Raw genomic sequence first — 13,304 nt, 5'->3', positions numbered from 1 at the left:
ATTTATGGGAGTAGACGAAAGTGTCACGCTGAAGCCACATTATTACATAATATTTTAACTTAAATGGTCGAAGTCACGGCGGTTAGTGCTCGTATACTATAAAGAGTTGTGTATGGATAGTTTGTAACGAACTATGATACATCGACGCTCGTGGCTTCGACGTCTTGGGTGAGCGATGGCATCCGCAACTAACTTAGAGAGAAACATCAGTTTTAGATGATGTTAAATGACTTATATTCCATTTCAAGATATATTCTAAAATCAAAACAATTCTAACGTTCATAACATTTAATATGATGCTGATAAACTTAATTCATCGCAGTTGGAGCACGAGGAACTACATAGTGAAGCAATAAATGGAAAATTAAAAGCGTATTCAAATTCCCGGTAGTGCGAAACGAAGTATGTTTTTTTGTTAGTATGTCAATAGTGTCACTTTAATTTTTAATTATCGACTACCGAGAATTTGTATTCACTTTTGTTACTATAATGTACCGCGCGCTCCATCTACCTTTTGTTTTATAATCTGTAATAACAACATTATTTCAGCAGTACATTCTATATTATAATAACTCCCTTGCATCACTCATGAATTGTTGTAAAACCGACTTACACGGCGCTATTGTGGTGCAGGGATCCTTTAAATGCTATAATTATCAGAGCTACGTTACGGATGTGTTCTGCGGTGAGTCTCGAGATTGTTCATACTTACGTAATAGATCATCTAATATTAACGAAATTTACTTTCTCAAAATGTTCTGTGTTATTATTCAAATGGATTCCTTGCTAGTTCATTCGTTAGCCTGCAAATCAACTGTTTCGAATTTACACAGATAGATTGTCTACAAAATAATCTTTTTAATGTATATTGTTACTGCAATTTCAAGAGCGTCACGGAGTAAGGAAAGTGATGTTTTTCTTTTTTTACGCAATGCTTAGGCGGACGGGTAAAGGGATCACCTGATGTTAAGCGGTCATGATCGCTCATATACATTTCCATGCGCTGATAGAAATCTTAACCATTCCTTACCATGCGCCACCGACATTGGAAATTAAGATCTCTTGTGCTTGGAGTTATACTGGTTCAATCACCTATAGTACCAATACTAAGTATTGGTGTTTGACGGCAGAATACCCAATGAGTACCTACCCAGAAGGGCTTGCAAGGCCTAAAAAAACGAAATATTGATATATATACACACGTCTTTGATTTGTTTTCTGGTGTACCGGAGTATTTGCGTACTCACACCTGACACGTAGCCATTCTTACCTCTTTATAGTATCACTAGTTTTCGCCTGCGGATACGCCCACGTCTCAGAGGGTGCGTGTGTGATTATTGATAAAATGTACCCTATTTTCTATTCTAGATTATAATCTATGTGCAAAATTTTATTTTGAAGGTTTCAGTCGTCCTGTTGTGGTAGAATCACAAGCATCCATCAACCCTTCCTTTAGCGTTTAGAATTTTACTCGGAAGTATAAAACAATGAAAATGTTACGATCCTATAATACTCTCGCCATTAATATTGATACGAGATCTTTATTTCATAAAAATATTACCAACTATTTTGTTATTTAGAGATATATTTTGTTATTTGACAAAAAAAAAATTAAAATTTTTAATTCTTATAATTGTTGTAAGGAATTGTTTATATGAAATAGCCCTGACAATGAATGTTGTGTTAAAAATGTAATTTCCTCGTGTTAAACCTTAATCCTGTCGTTAGAGTAGCGACAATCTTGATTACCTTAGACCGGCTAATGCCCAAGGTAAAACCATAACCATGCCTTAGGAAATTTCGTGAAAAAATGTAATGAAAAGAACTCAAAACAAGTACTTAGATTTTGTTGAAGATACGGCTTATAGAATCTTACGAGTAACAAATAGCCTTTATATTCTATAAAGGCGCACACATATCAATCTTGTCACCTTTATACAATTTTTCTTGCTTTTTATAATAGAGTATTGTTTAATATTTTTGTTTTTATTTCTATAATGATAAGGTTATATATCGATAATTTTGTTATTCACGCGTGTCATATATTTAAGTTACGTTAATAATACATAGATCAAGTTCAAAGTTTTATGTTTTTTGCATAATTAAAAATCCGATATAAATAAAAAATAAATGAATACTATTTTAATAAAGTCCTAAATTGAATTTGATTATCAATCATTTTAATATTTTATTACATAAGTATTGAATTGTTTTAAGCACGTATTATTACGCTTTCAAACATAAGTTCTATGTAATTGAACCAATTAACACTCGTGGTTAATTATTACCGTACTCACTTCAAGCACTTCTTTAAAATGTTATATATTAAACACTCATCACATACAAAATCCAGAACAGTTATCGCAAATAACTTAATTTAGATACACTCGCCAAGCATATAATTATGTCTTAGTTATTGAAGTATCTAGGCAAGTGCAAGAGTAATCTCGCATCAATAGATTACACCGATCGTGATGTCAATAGCGCCACCTAGCGCTGTTGAATTATAACGAAAAACTTTTTTCGAAAAACGAAAAAATTCAGGACATATTTCATCAAAACGGGTTGAGCCCTTTAGGAGGACAAGAATTGCGAGCACAAGTTCCCCTTAATTATATGTTTAAAGATTTTCAAGTAAATACGACGTTCATTCATGGAACGGAAATACAATTTTCAACTCTGGGAATACAAGGAATGATACATCGGCTGACAGTGACTCTCTAAAAGATTGATCACCTTCGTTCCTTATGAAGCCAATATTACAAGTTAATACATTTTCAAATCGAATAAATATTTATTTATAAATGGCTGAAACATCAAAATGCAATACAAATCTATATTAAATGAGACGATTTTATTTTCACGGTATTCGTTTCTATAATAAGATTCCAAAGCTACTTTAACTTGGCCTATTAAAAAGTATAATCTTATATAAAAAAAAAACTTTGATAAATAAGCCATATACTCAATACAAGATTATATGAAAGATAAAAAGCTCGGACTTAGTATTTATTAACTTCTAGGCAGGATATATAAAAATAATATTTGTCCTTTACTGATATACTCTGTAATGAAAATGGTGGAAAGGAGTAACTTCTGAGTTTCTTGCCGGTTCTTCTCATTAGAATCTACACTACCAGTGGTAGATTTAAATTTAATTCGATACTGTAACATGATTCAAAAGTGCTTTTATGAGCCTATTTGAATAAAGACTATTATGATTTTTTATTTTGTAATGCTTGTAAGATGACGTCCGACAGAGAAGTATAGAAGAAGAAGACATGCTGTGCCGACCCCAAGTAAAATTGGAATAAGGGGAGGAGGATGATGATGATGCTTAACTCAAAAAATATGTAAATAAATACATATTAAAACTTGTACAAGGACATGCAAAACGCTTCTGAGATATTAAATATATATTTATATATTGTATATATTCTATGTGAGTATCTGAACTTCGCAGTTTCAACAGCTTTAAATTGAGTCTATTGACGTGACAAACGTGTGTAAATATTATATTCTATATTAAAGGATGTGATATTATATAATACCTAAACATGTGCTTATCGAAAGATTTAAGCAAAGTCATACGGTGCATACGCAATAGTATATTAGTGCACAATTTTACACAAAGAAGGAGCACAGAACAATAAGAACAAGTACAATAATAGGACACCATAGGACATCGTTACGCAAAAAATTTAAAGAAATAGGAGTATTAACGTCTGCTTCACAACATATTTATGATAATAACGTTTATACAGAAGAATATACAAAAATATTCCATTAAAGCTGATATACATACTATTAATACAAGTACAGACTAAATTAATATATAAATCTTATTATTCATTAAAGAATACTTTTTAGAAAAAAAACGCCTGAATTTAGGCTCGGGTTCCATCACACAACACTAATTATTGTAAAAAAACAGCATTGTAAATCTGTTTATTTGTTAAGAGCAACTATGCGAGTTACTTGATGTTTCTTCTCGCTGGAGGCCGAATAAATATCGACGATTCAAAAACGCTTCATTGTGAATTTTACTTGAATAAAATTTATTTGAATAATGAGAAACAGAACGAGTAAGGTGAAATTTGATTTATGAGATACGCATACATACAGTATTCGTAATAGGCTGAAAGCTAACTGACGGTTCTAACGTGAGGCGGCGACCTCTCCGGCGCATCATTCATCCAATCGCGACTGATAAGCCACTCGGACTAACTCGCCGAGTTGCAATGACAGATGACGTCACGCGAACCCTGTATTGAATATGAATATCCAACGTCAATACAAATTAAGTAAATGAAAAATTTTGTGATGATCTCAACCCAAAATCTTCAGTTTAGTTTCACGTATTTTGTCCACTGGGCCATATTTTCAAAAGATAACTCAAATACACATTAGATTTAAAACTATAATGACGTATAATCAACACAGATCCCTGCAATGTCTGTCTGAACGTGATGAACTCAAAAATACCGAACGGATTTTCATATGGTTGTGTAATAGAGCCGAGATGGCCCAGTGGTTAGAACGCGTGCATCTTAACCGATGATTTCGGGTTCAAACCCAGGCAGGCACCACTGAATTTTCATGTACTTAATTTGTGTTTATAATTCATCTCGTGCTCGGCGGTGAAGGAAAACACCGTGAGGAAACCTGCATGTGTCTAATTTCAACGAAATTCTGCCACATGTGTATTCCACAAACCCGCATTGGAGCAGCGTGGTGGAATATGCTCCAAACCTTCGTGGGAAATTCACAGGCTGATAATGTATAATGTTTATAAACATGATTAACGCTTTATAAATTTGCTTCGTAATAACATTTACACAAATTTCTAATACGAAAACTTTGACCCGTAAAAATGTGATCGCTTGCATTTTGACAGTTTACGGTGTAAAAGAGGGTAGAAACGAGCGTAACGGTGAGGGATGTTTAGCGATAATTAGCGTGGCGGCGCCCTGCATAAATCATACCGAGGCATTGTCTCCTCTCTCGACAGATTACTTGGGAGAGCTCAAATGTTTAACGTTTCTTACGTGGAAATTCTCATTTCGCCTTCCATGTGGACGATTTTTAGTATTTGTTTCAAACGCAAAGTTAAGCGTACCCTAGTTAGTGATTTTGTAACTTCTTCCAACAATCTAAGTATGTATTCAATTTAAAATATCGAAATTATATTAGTTAGGATATAAACAAGTTACGTGATATGTAAATTAATATTCATAAGATATTCGACATGTACTAATACATTTTATTTATTACCAATGCAAAGATTAAAATTCTTATTTTTAACATTATTTTAACATGAGATGTATAATGGAATAAGTTTAAATGAAAAACTGACTGTACTAAATACAATAAAAAAGTTGGAAAAGAGAAGTAAAGTACAGGGCCGAATCTCTAATTGCAAGATTAAAGTAGTAAAAATAGTTGCCGAAATGAAGCGGTTTTTCTTTTTCGATCTTAATGCACTCACTCTTCGCATCATGAGTCGCGGAAATAGTAAACTAGTTATTGTAATTACGGACTAAACTGAGTGCGATATTTTAGCTTAAACATTTGAGTGGAAATTAAAAATTTAGTTCACAAAATTATACAAAAAGATGAAACTGATTAAAGCGGTAGTTTAGTAAAAACTCGCAAAAAAAACTGTTCGAGATAAAACGTAAAAATATTTTATAAGCTATCAAAAGACGTTAGAGTATAATTTTAAGTATATATCTCATAGTTCGTCTTCATTATTACGCTTTATGAAGGCTCCACGCGAGGCGTTATCTTTAGAAATATAAAAATTAATCACTCCTTTATGCTTTGAAGAGTTAAATAAAATACTTTTACCCACAAAAATTTTGCATTTTTGTGGCGCTAATTCAAAACTAAGCTCAAATTATCTCGTTTTTTGGTATACTTTATTCTTCGCGATAACTAACTTCTACGTGTTGGTGGGATTTAAAGCAAACCCGTCTCGGTAGGTACCATATCACCGCTAAACAACAATACCCCACGGTATTGTTGTTGTATTTCGGTCGGAATAATGAGTAAGTCAGTGTTAGTTTCTAAGGTTGGTATCACATTAGCGATGTAAAATTCTGTTTTGTCCCTTACAAAATGAATACACTGAGATCACAGCTCTTCTTCTCTTTAGAAAGCTCTGTCAGATTTATAGAACATTTTTAGTAGAAACGGTTTTTTTTTTTTTTTAAATATCACATACGTAAACAAGAGTATATTTTATTATTAGCTCAGTTTTATCACTAATATTCTGCTAGATATTCTACATTGTTTCGTATGCCTTAACAACTTAGCTTCGTCTACCGCCAAGTCAAAATCAAAATCAAAATCTACTTTATTCGAGTTAGCTTTTACAAGATATTTTAAGTGTCATTTTACAGAGTTGTATTAAACGTAAAGCTGTGACTGGTTGGGAATGTAGATTCCACCGAGAAGAACTGGCAAGAAACTCAGAAATTACTCTTTTGAAATACAAGTGGCTGTCTGCCGTCTGGGTGGATACCATCCACTCTAAGTATTCCATTGTCAAACAGCAATAGTTCGTACTCTGAACCTGTGTAAAGGGTAAGTGGACTTGTATAATCGCAGACACAAGGAATATAATGGTTGATGTCGCATTGACGATTTAACTTCTATAGATAAGCCTACTTGCCTCCCCACGTGTACGTCCATCTTCCAAAATTTCATTCATTTTTATATTGATGGATGTGGTCTGTCTGATCGTATTAACTTCAATGATATTCGAAAATACCTTGTAACTCTTTGCTCATGTATCCACGCCTCTGACGTAATTATTAAATTAAAGAATAGTAAATAATTATAAAAATGTAAATGTAATAAGAGCAGAGAACCCGTTTATACTTTAAACCAGAATACAACAATACTGCGTTTTATATATAACATGTTTGGCGATAAAATACATTAGTGTTGGTGGTGACGCAGACGAGCCTACGAAAAGTCATATCCCCGCTGGTAAAGTACTATAAATATTTATAGAAATTTCAAAGTAATACTCTGATTTAACGTAACGATTGCTCAATTTCGTTTGCTTATTAAAAACTTCGACATAACTTTCCAATTTCACAATCAATATTCGTAACACACGACACACGGTCGATTCCCATAATTCCAATTAAAAGTTCTCATGAACAAGTTTTAACAAGTTACATTCGCACCAGCTGTATAGAAAACATGTTAGAAATGGTAGAAAATGTTACGAGTATTTTAGTAAAATTACAGAGAATAGTTTGTAGTGTCAAGCGAACTCTAAGCAAACAAATAGCATGCTTTGTCGACAAAAAGAGCATGCTTGTTAGCTTCTTGATCGCCAATCGTATACTTTTTCGTGCTACATGGTAGAACAGTCATGTAAGTCGGATGGATGAGGTATGCTCAAAAGCAATATTTTCAATGATCATTTAAAAGAACAGATTTTAATGACATTCGAATAAATAGTTCAAGATTACATGGAGGACAAACGTACAAACATTATTTTTTATTTTAATAACGATTAAATTAATGTATATAAACGTTTATAATAACATAAAATAATTATTATTTTACTTTTTTTTTGCCTAATTACACTATTATTGTTATAATATTTTATACTAAAACACAATTATATCTAAAACCAGAATGAAACGAACGTCACTTACAGAGCGCCCTTTATTCTAAGGTCCACAGTGCGTATTGCGTAAACACAAACAAAACAAAAAACTTTAATTATAGCCAAACCTCTAAATTATTTCGTAAAACAGTTATTTAAAGTAATTTAAATTTTAATTGCAGAACAAACTTTTACATCTGCGTTCAATTATAGTAAAACGAATTGTCCAAGTACTAACACCCTAAAAATCGCGTGTATTATTTGACTAAACTAGATTTGACCAGACTGAACGACCATAATTTTTATTACGATGTTTATAATAAACAGTTTATTTCAGGAACGTTATAAATAAAAAATCAAAGTCAATGTTGCATATATTCAGCTAGCAATAGCTAGCGGTGCGTGGGAATAAGTGCTCATCATTCTTCAGGGAATAAGATGTACCTTATCAGTGGGTCTTTATATACATTTTCCCTTTTAAACAAGCCAAATGTTTTACTTTTTATAATAACGTGGAACGCCATGTTATAAATTTTAATAATTTGATGATTACCATATGAGCTTTTAAAACTTGACACATCACAATATCTCACTGCTGGGCTAAGGCGTAATTTCCTTTTGAGGATAAGGTTTGGGGCATATTCCAACGCGTTATTTTATTTCGAGTTTCATCCACACTATGTTGGCCTTCACCGTCGAATACGAGAATGAATTATAAACACAAATTATACACCTGAAAATTTAGTACGTACTCCGTTTTCAACCCGCAATCTCGGGTTAAGATTCACGTATCCTAACCACCCAGTTCGGCTCTTCTTTTAAAAAGTAATAATAAATATGTTAAATCATTATAAGAAAAGGCATTTGACACAATTAGTCTTGGTAAAGTCTAGAATAATTACGCAATTCCATCCCATGTGTATTGTAGCATGAAGGTTGATGAATCAATGTAATTACAATCACAAGGAATACACCAATTTCTAATCCAATTCCATGGTTGTATTGGCATGTGAGGGCTAATTCCTACGCTGGCGTAAAACGTCATATGTACCAATGACGTTTCAAATAAAAATTGTTAAAGTCGTCTTTTACTATAGTTCTTTCATGTATGAATTGTTTTAAATGATCGTGCTTAGTTACAATATAAATATTGTTAAAATGGAAAATTATATAAGACGAAATAAATTTGGACAAACCTCGCCTTTAAATAAAATTTTGATAAACTGCAACGAAATCGTTCGCATTTATCGTGATATGGAAAACCTTTAGTGTCACTTTGAATCTACTTTAAAATTTTCTTCTATTATCTTTTAGACAACGCCTATGTACTAAAAATACCTTCAATTGAACATTCAAAATGTCTATGTACTTTAAAATGCTGTGCCTGTTTTTAAGTTAAAGTAATATTCAAATTATATATAGTTAAATATTATTTGTGTAATAAAGTTTTTGTATGTAAACCGCATACAATAAATAAAAAAAGGATAAAGAAAGTTTGGACTTTTCCCATCATTATTATTTGTCTTGTTCGCTGCCCTAGTAACAATTATCTTCTAATGATATCATCTTAACTAATGACAGTTTTAACCAGCTTGCTATAATCGCTCTAAATACACAACTAGTGACGTACATAAAAACAAACGATTGAGTTAAGTAACGGGACGAGTCTACGACAGAATATAGTCAGTTTCCATTATAGTCTTAGAGACATACAAATTTGATGTTACTTTATACGTATATTTGCAGGCTTTTTTTCATACGACATTTGCATGTACACATACGTACTGCCTCTATCAATGTCTACAGTATACAAACAGTTGCTTTGCGGCTAATAATTTACTCGCGTTTATGAATAAACAGAACTTGTGCATTGTTGCGGTCGAGTAAAAAACATCAGTTATATCGTACCCTTGGAGATTAATTTGTGCTAAAACGCGGACGGTGTTTATTTAATATTTATGGCTACTGAAGCAGCAATTTGTTAACTAATACAAAACTAAAATCAAATGAACTAGTCTCTATTTAGCTGCTATTAGCGCAAACATTATCTCCGTATAACATAAAATATTACAGCGTGTATAAAGCATAACTTTAAAACGAATTCATGCTTATTCAGGAGAATTAGGATTAGAGTGAAAAGTTTAATTAGTGTCTAACTTACCTAAAGTACTTCATCACCTGAAAGAACTCGTGAAAATTGAACAAAATTTACTTTATTTAAGTAAGCTCTTACAAGCGCTTTTTGTATCATATTAAGAGATTAAATTAAACGTAGGGTAAGGTTAATTTGTGGAGTCGAGAGACTGGAGCCGACTAGAAACTAGGCTCTTTACAATTAAGTCTTCGAAGTACAGATATTAATTATATGAGATATTAATTATATGAGTTTGTGTGCTCTACTTTGAGTCCTAGGATCATGACTGAAAGGTTAAGATTTGCTTTTTATGTATGTAACTGTGTCCTTATCATGGTTTTCATTTAAGAATAAAGTAGGGAAGGGAGTAAAAAAACTAGTGAATTCTTGAATGTATCGTGATCAAACGTATCGATCCATTGATTTTATTTTCAAATATTAGCTTAACAACTATTGATTTGGTGCTGTGCATTACAATTATATGATATATCCACGGTCGCAAGTTTCAGGCCTAATCGTGAATATTTAGCCTGTGTTGCTAGACTTACAGACTTTTCTGGTTGGCTGTTCGAGAGAGAACGGGTTATGATACCCGTTCATATAAAGATTGACTAAGGGAATTATTTCTTGTTGTAATGTGTTTAAGCGAATATTATATAAATAGAATAATTCCATGTAAACGGGTATATAGAGGTAAGAACCTAATTGCAAAACATTCACTAGTCTTAAAATAGAGTATATTATGAGTGGGTGATACCTATGCAGGCTGGTTTACACAAAGACACACAGAGTAAATAGATAAAAAATAATTAATCACTCTAGAAACTCTAGTATTGTTGGAACGAGATCAAGATACTTTAAAAAAACCACCTTATGATTTTATATTTTCGTTTTCAGTTTTTTGATAATATTTCCCTACTTATTATATTTTTTAACTGGAATTCATCAGCGGCTTATTTTTCGTGGTTTTTTTTTTAACAAAGGCCCGTGTGTCTGTCTGGCCTTTTTACGGTACAGCTATTTCGATCTATCGAACAAACTAATTTTCGAATTCAAAATCACGGTAAGGATTACAATTATAATAAAGCTGTAACATGTTTGTGGTTTTGCTGATTGAAGTCGACCGGAGAACATAGTTTGGCAATAATGAGTCGCACGAAACGTAATACAATTATCATTTTATTTCACAAATTTTAGAAATCAAAAAAAAATATAACATGAATTCGAATTGCCTTTCAAATGTGATTTTATTTTTCTTTTTTTTTTTTGTTTACATATTCTTTTGATGACTCGTTTTATTTTATTTTTAATCTTATTTCGATACACAATTTTTATAGCCAATGGAGGCTTTCGAATCCGATGCATAATTTGCAAAATATTTCTGAGTAGGCATTCTTAATTGACAACTATTCAAGCCCTCATATATCAAGAATAACATATTTTTCAAAAATACGAACACACAATATTAGCCGTGTTTGTAATATTGATACGTTTACACGTTACACGCTATTTTAAAGTCCATAAATTTGAAGAGCCGGTTATTTTATTTCCAGTAATATAGATAAGTTATTTGTTTAATTTAGACTAGATTTTATTTACAACAAATTCGAATGCTTTGCATAATTTGTACTAGTGGATGTAAATAATCGTATTGAATGTTTTTTAATACCTACACCGATCATACGAAGCCTTTGTAACATGAGAAAGTGTTAGTAACGTTTAGTTTTTAAGGATTATAATTTCATGTACAGTTCAGTTCAAGTTGATTAAACTTTTACTTAAGGGAAACTGATACGTTACTAACTTTATTATTAATTAAAGTTTAGACGATAAAGCATAACAGTTTCATATAAAATAGTTCGTAACTAGAGCATACATAGTTTAAGAAAAGTAAACTGTATGTTAGAGAAAAACATTTAATTAGAAATAGCTGAGTGGCGGTTTAATTACATTTGCACTTAAATAAAAAAACTATTATTCGATAGGAATTTTGTATTCTATCTAGTGCTTCCCAAACTTTAAAAAACAAAGTGCCGTAAAACTGTTATATTAACTAAGTTTTAAATAGATCTTCCCGACGAAACAATAAATTGTTTGGAAGGCGAACGTACTTTTCTCATAACTGAACTTTGAGGAGCATTTCCAACGTCTTTGAGGTCGCAAGGTATAAGTTTCGATCCCGGGAAGGTATCAATAGCGAAATTATCGACATCCGACAACTTTTAGTCAGATTTAAAAGTAATCAACGAGGCACGAGGTACCTTGATTGGCTAATCTTGAACATTTACGAATTTATTTTTAATACAACATTCTGTCATATAATAAGAAGATTGGAAAAGTAATTTTTATAACGTCGTTTGATATCGATACGATAATATATAATATGGTAGCATGTATTAAATATTTGTATGATAAGGCATTTATATTTTGTTTTTTGTAATATTACTAGTAGGTACTATTATTGTTTGTACCTGTTAAACCAAATGAATAAAATAATATTCTAAGAAATTTATGAAAATCACCAAAAACTTTATTATAATGCATAGGAATTTTACTAAAGCAATATATGACGAGATTCGAATATTATGATAATAATATTAAAACATTGTTACACGTTTTACGTGTTCTGCATTCCAATATAAACTGAATCCGAACCTAAATAACTTTGTAGAAAACGTGGGCAGCCTAAGGGATGCTATGGAACTCGCCCTTCTAATAAATTGCCTAAATACCTACATTACATTATTAGAGAAAATTGGACCCAACTCAAAATAACGTTAATTTAGTACATTTATTGTACATTCAAAATGTAAATTACATAAGGAAAACACTTTAATTATTTTCAATATATGGCGCCCGGTGTGGGGCAACAATTATGGTATAATTGCATTTTGGTAGGCGTTATGTTATAGCTGATAAGATACTATATGTTTATTTATATCAATGATATATTTGATTTATGATTTGTTAAACTAATACGTCGTGTAATATACATGTTATTGGAACTTACTAATTTTCGATGATACCGTAGCCCTCCTCTGCGGAATGTAATTCACATTCTTACAAACGCTAGTTTTAATAATCCAAAACTGTGACACCAAAAAAGTTATATGAAATCAAAATATTAGCAGTTATCTCGATATGATCGTAGAAAGGATTCTAAAGCACAGGCTCACGATACACAATATCTTAATCCACTAGCACAGCACCCCGCACGTAAGCGGTGATTTCGTGAACACTAATCACTCGGGACGCGTAACGCGAAGGCAGGACACGTCCACCCGCCACGATACCGCGGCGACTACTGAGGCCCGCGCCGCGCAAGCCTCCTCGACTGTTCAGCATCGGGTTGGCAGAATTGTTAGACGCCAGCGCCAAGTCGGAGCATTTTCATAAGATACATTAAGTTTTTATTTCCTATACAATTGTCTATGTAAATTACTGCGTCCTTACGTTCTAAATACATTTGAATATATGGCAAGAGTCTATGAAAACAAATACGAATATATTATTCTCTAGTTTTTCATGAATTTAGTAAGC

General features: G+C 32.2%; 1 protein-coding gene across 1 annotated transcript in view; it reads right to left on the bottom strand.

Moving 5' to 3' along the window:
- The window catches only part of Side-ii (sidestep II), a 394,183-nt gene extending 381,128 nt beyond the window's left edge, over positions 1-13,055 (bottom strand). The window contains exon 1 of the mRNA XM_026633535.2: positions 12,775-13,055. The gene's annotated coding sequence lies outside the window, so the exon portion shown is untranslated. The remainder of the gene's footprint in view (positions 1-12,774) is intronic.
- Between the last annotated feature and the right edge of the window lie 249 nt (positions 13,056-13,304).

Source organism: Vanessa tameamea, chromosome 4 (assembly GCF_037043105.1).
Source record: "Vanessa tameamea isolate UH-Manoa-2023 chromosome 4, ilVanTame1 primary haplotype, whole genome shotgun sequence".
NCBI lineage: Eukaryota > Metazoa > Arthropoda > Insecta > Lepidoptera > Nymphalidae > Vanessa > Vanessa tameamea.
Note: the sequence above shows the minus strand (reverse complement) of the source record. Positions and strands in the feature narration are given on the sequence as shown.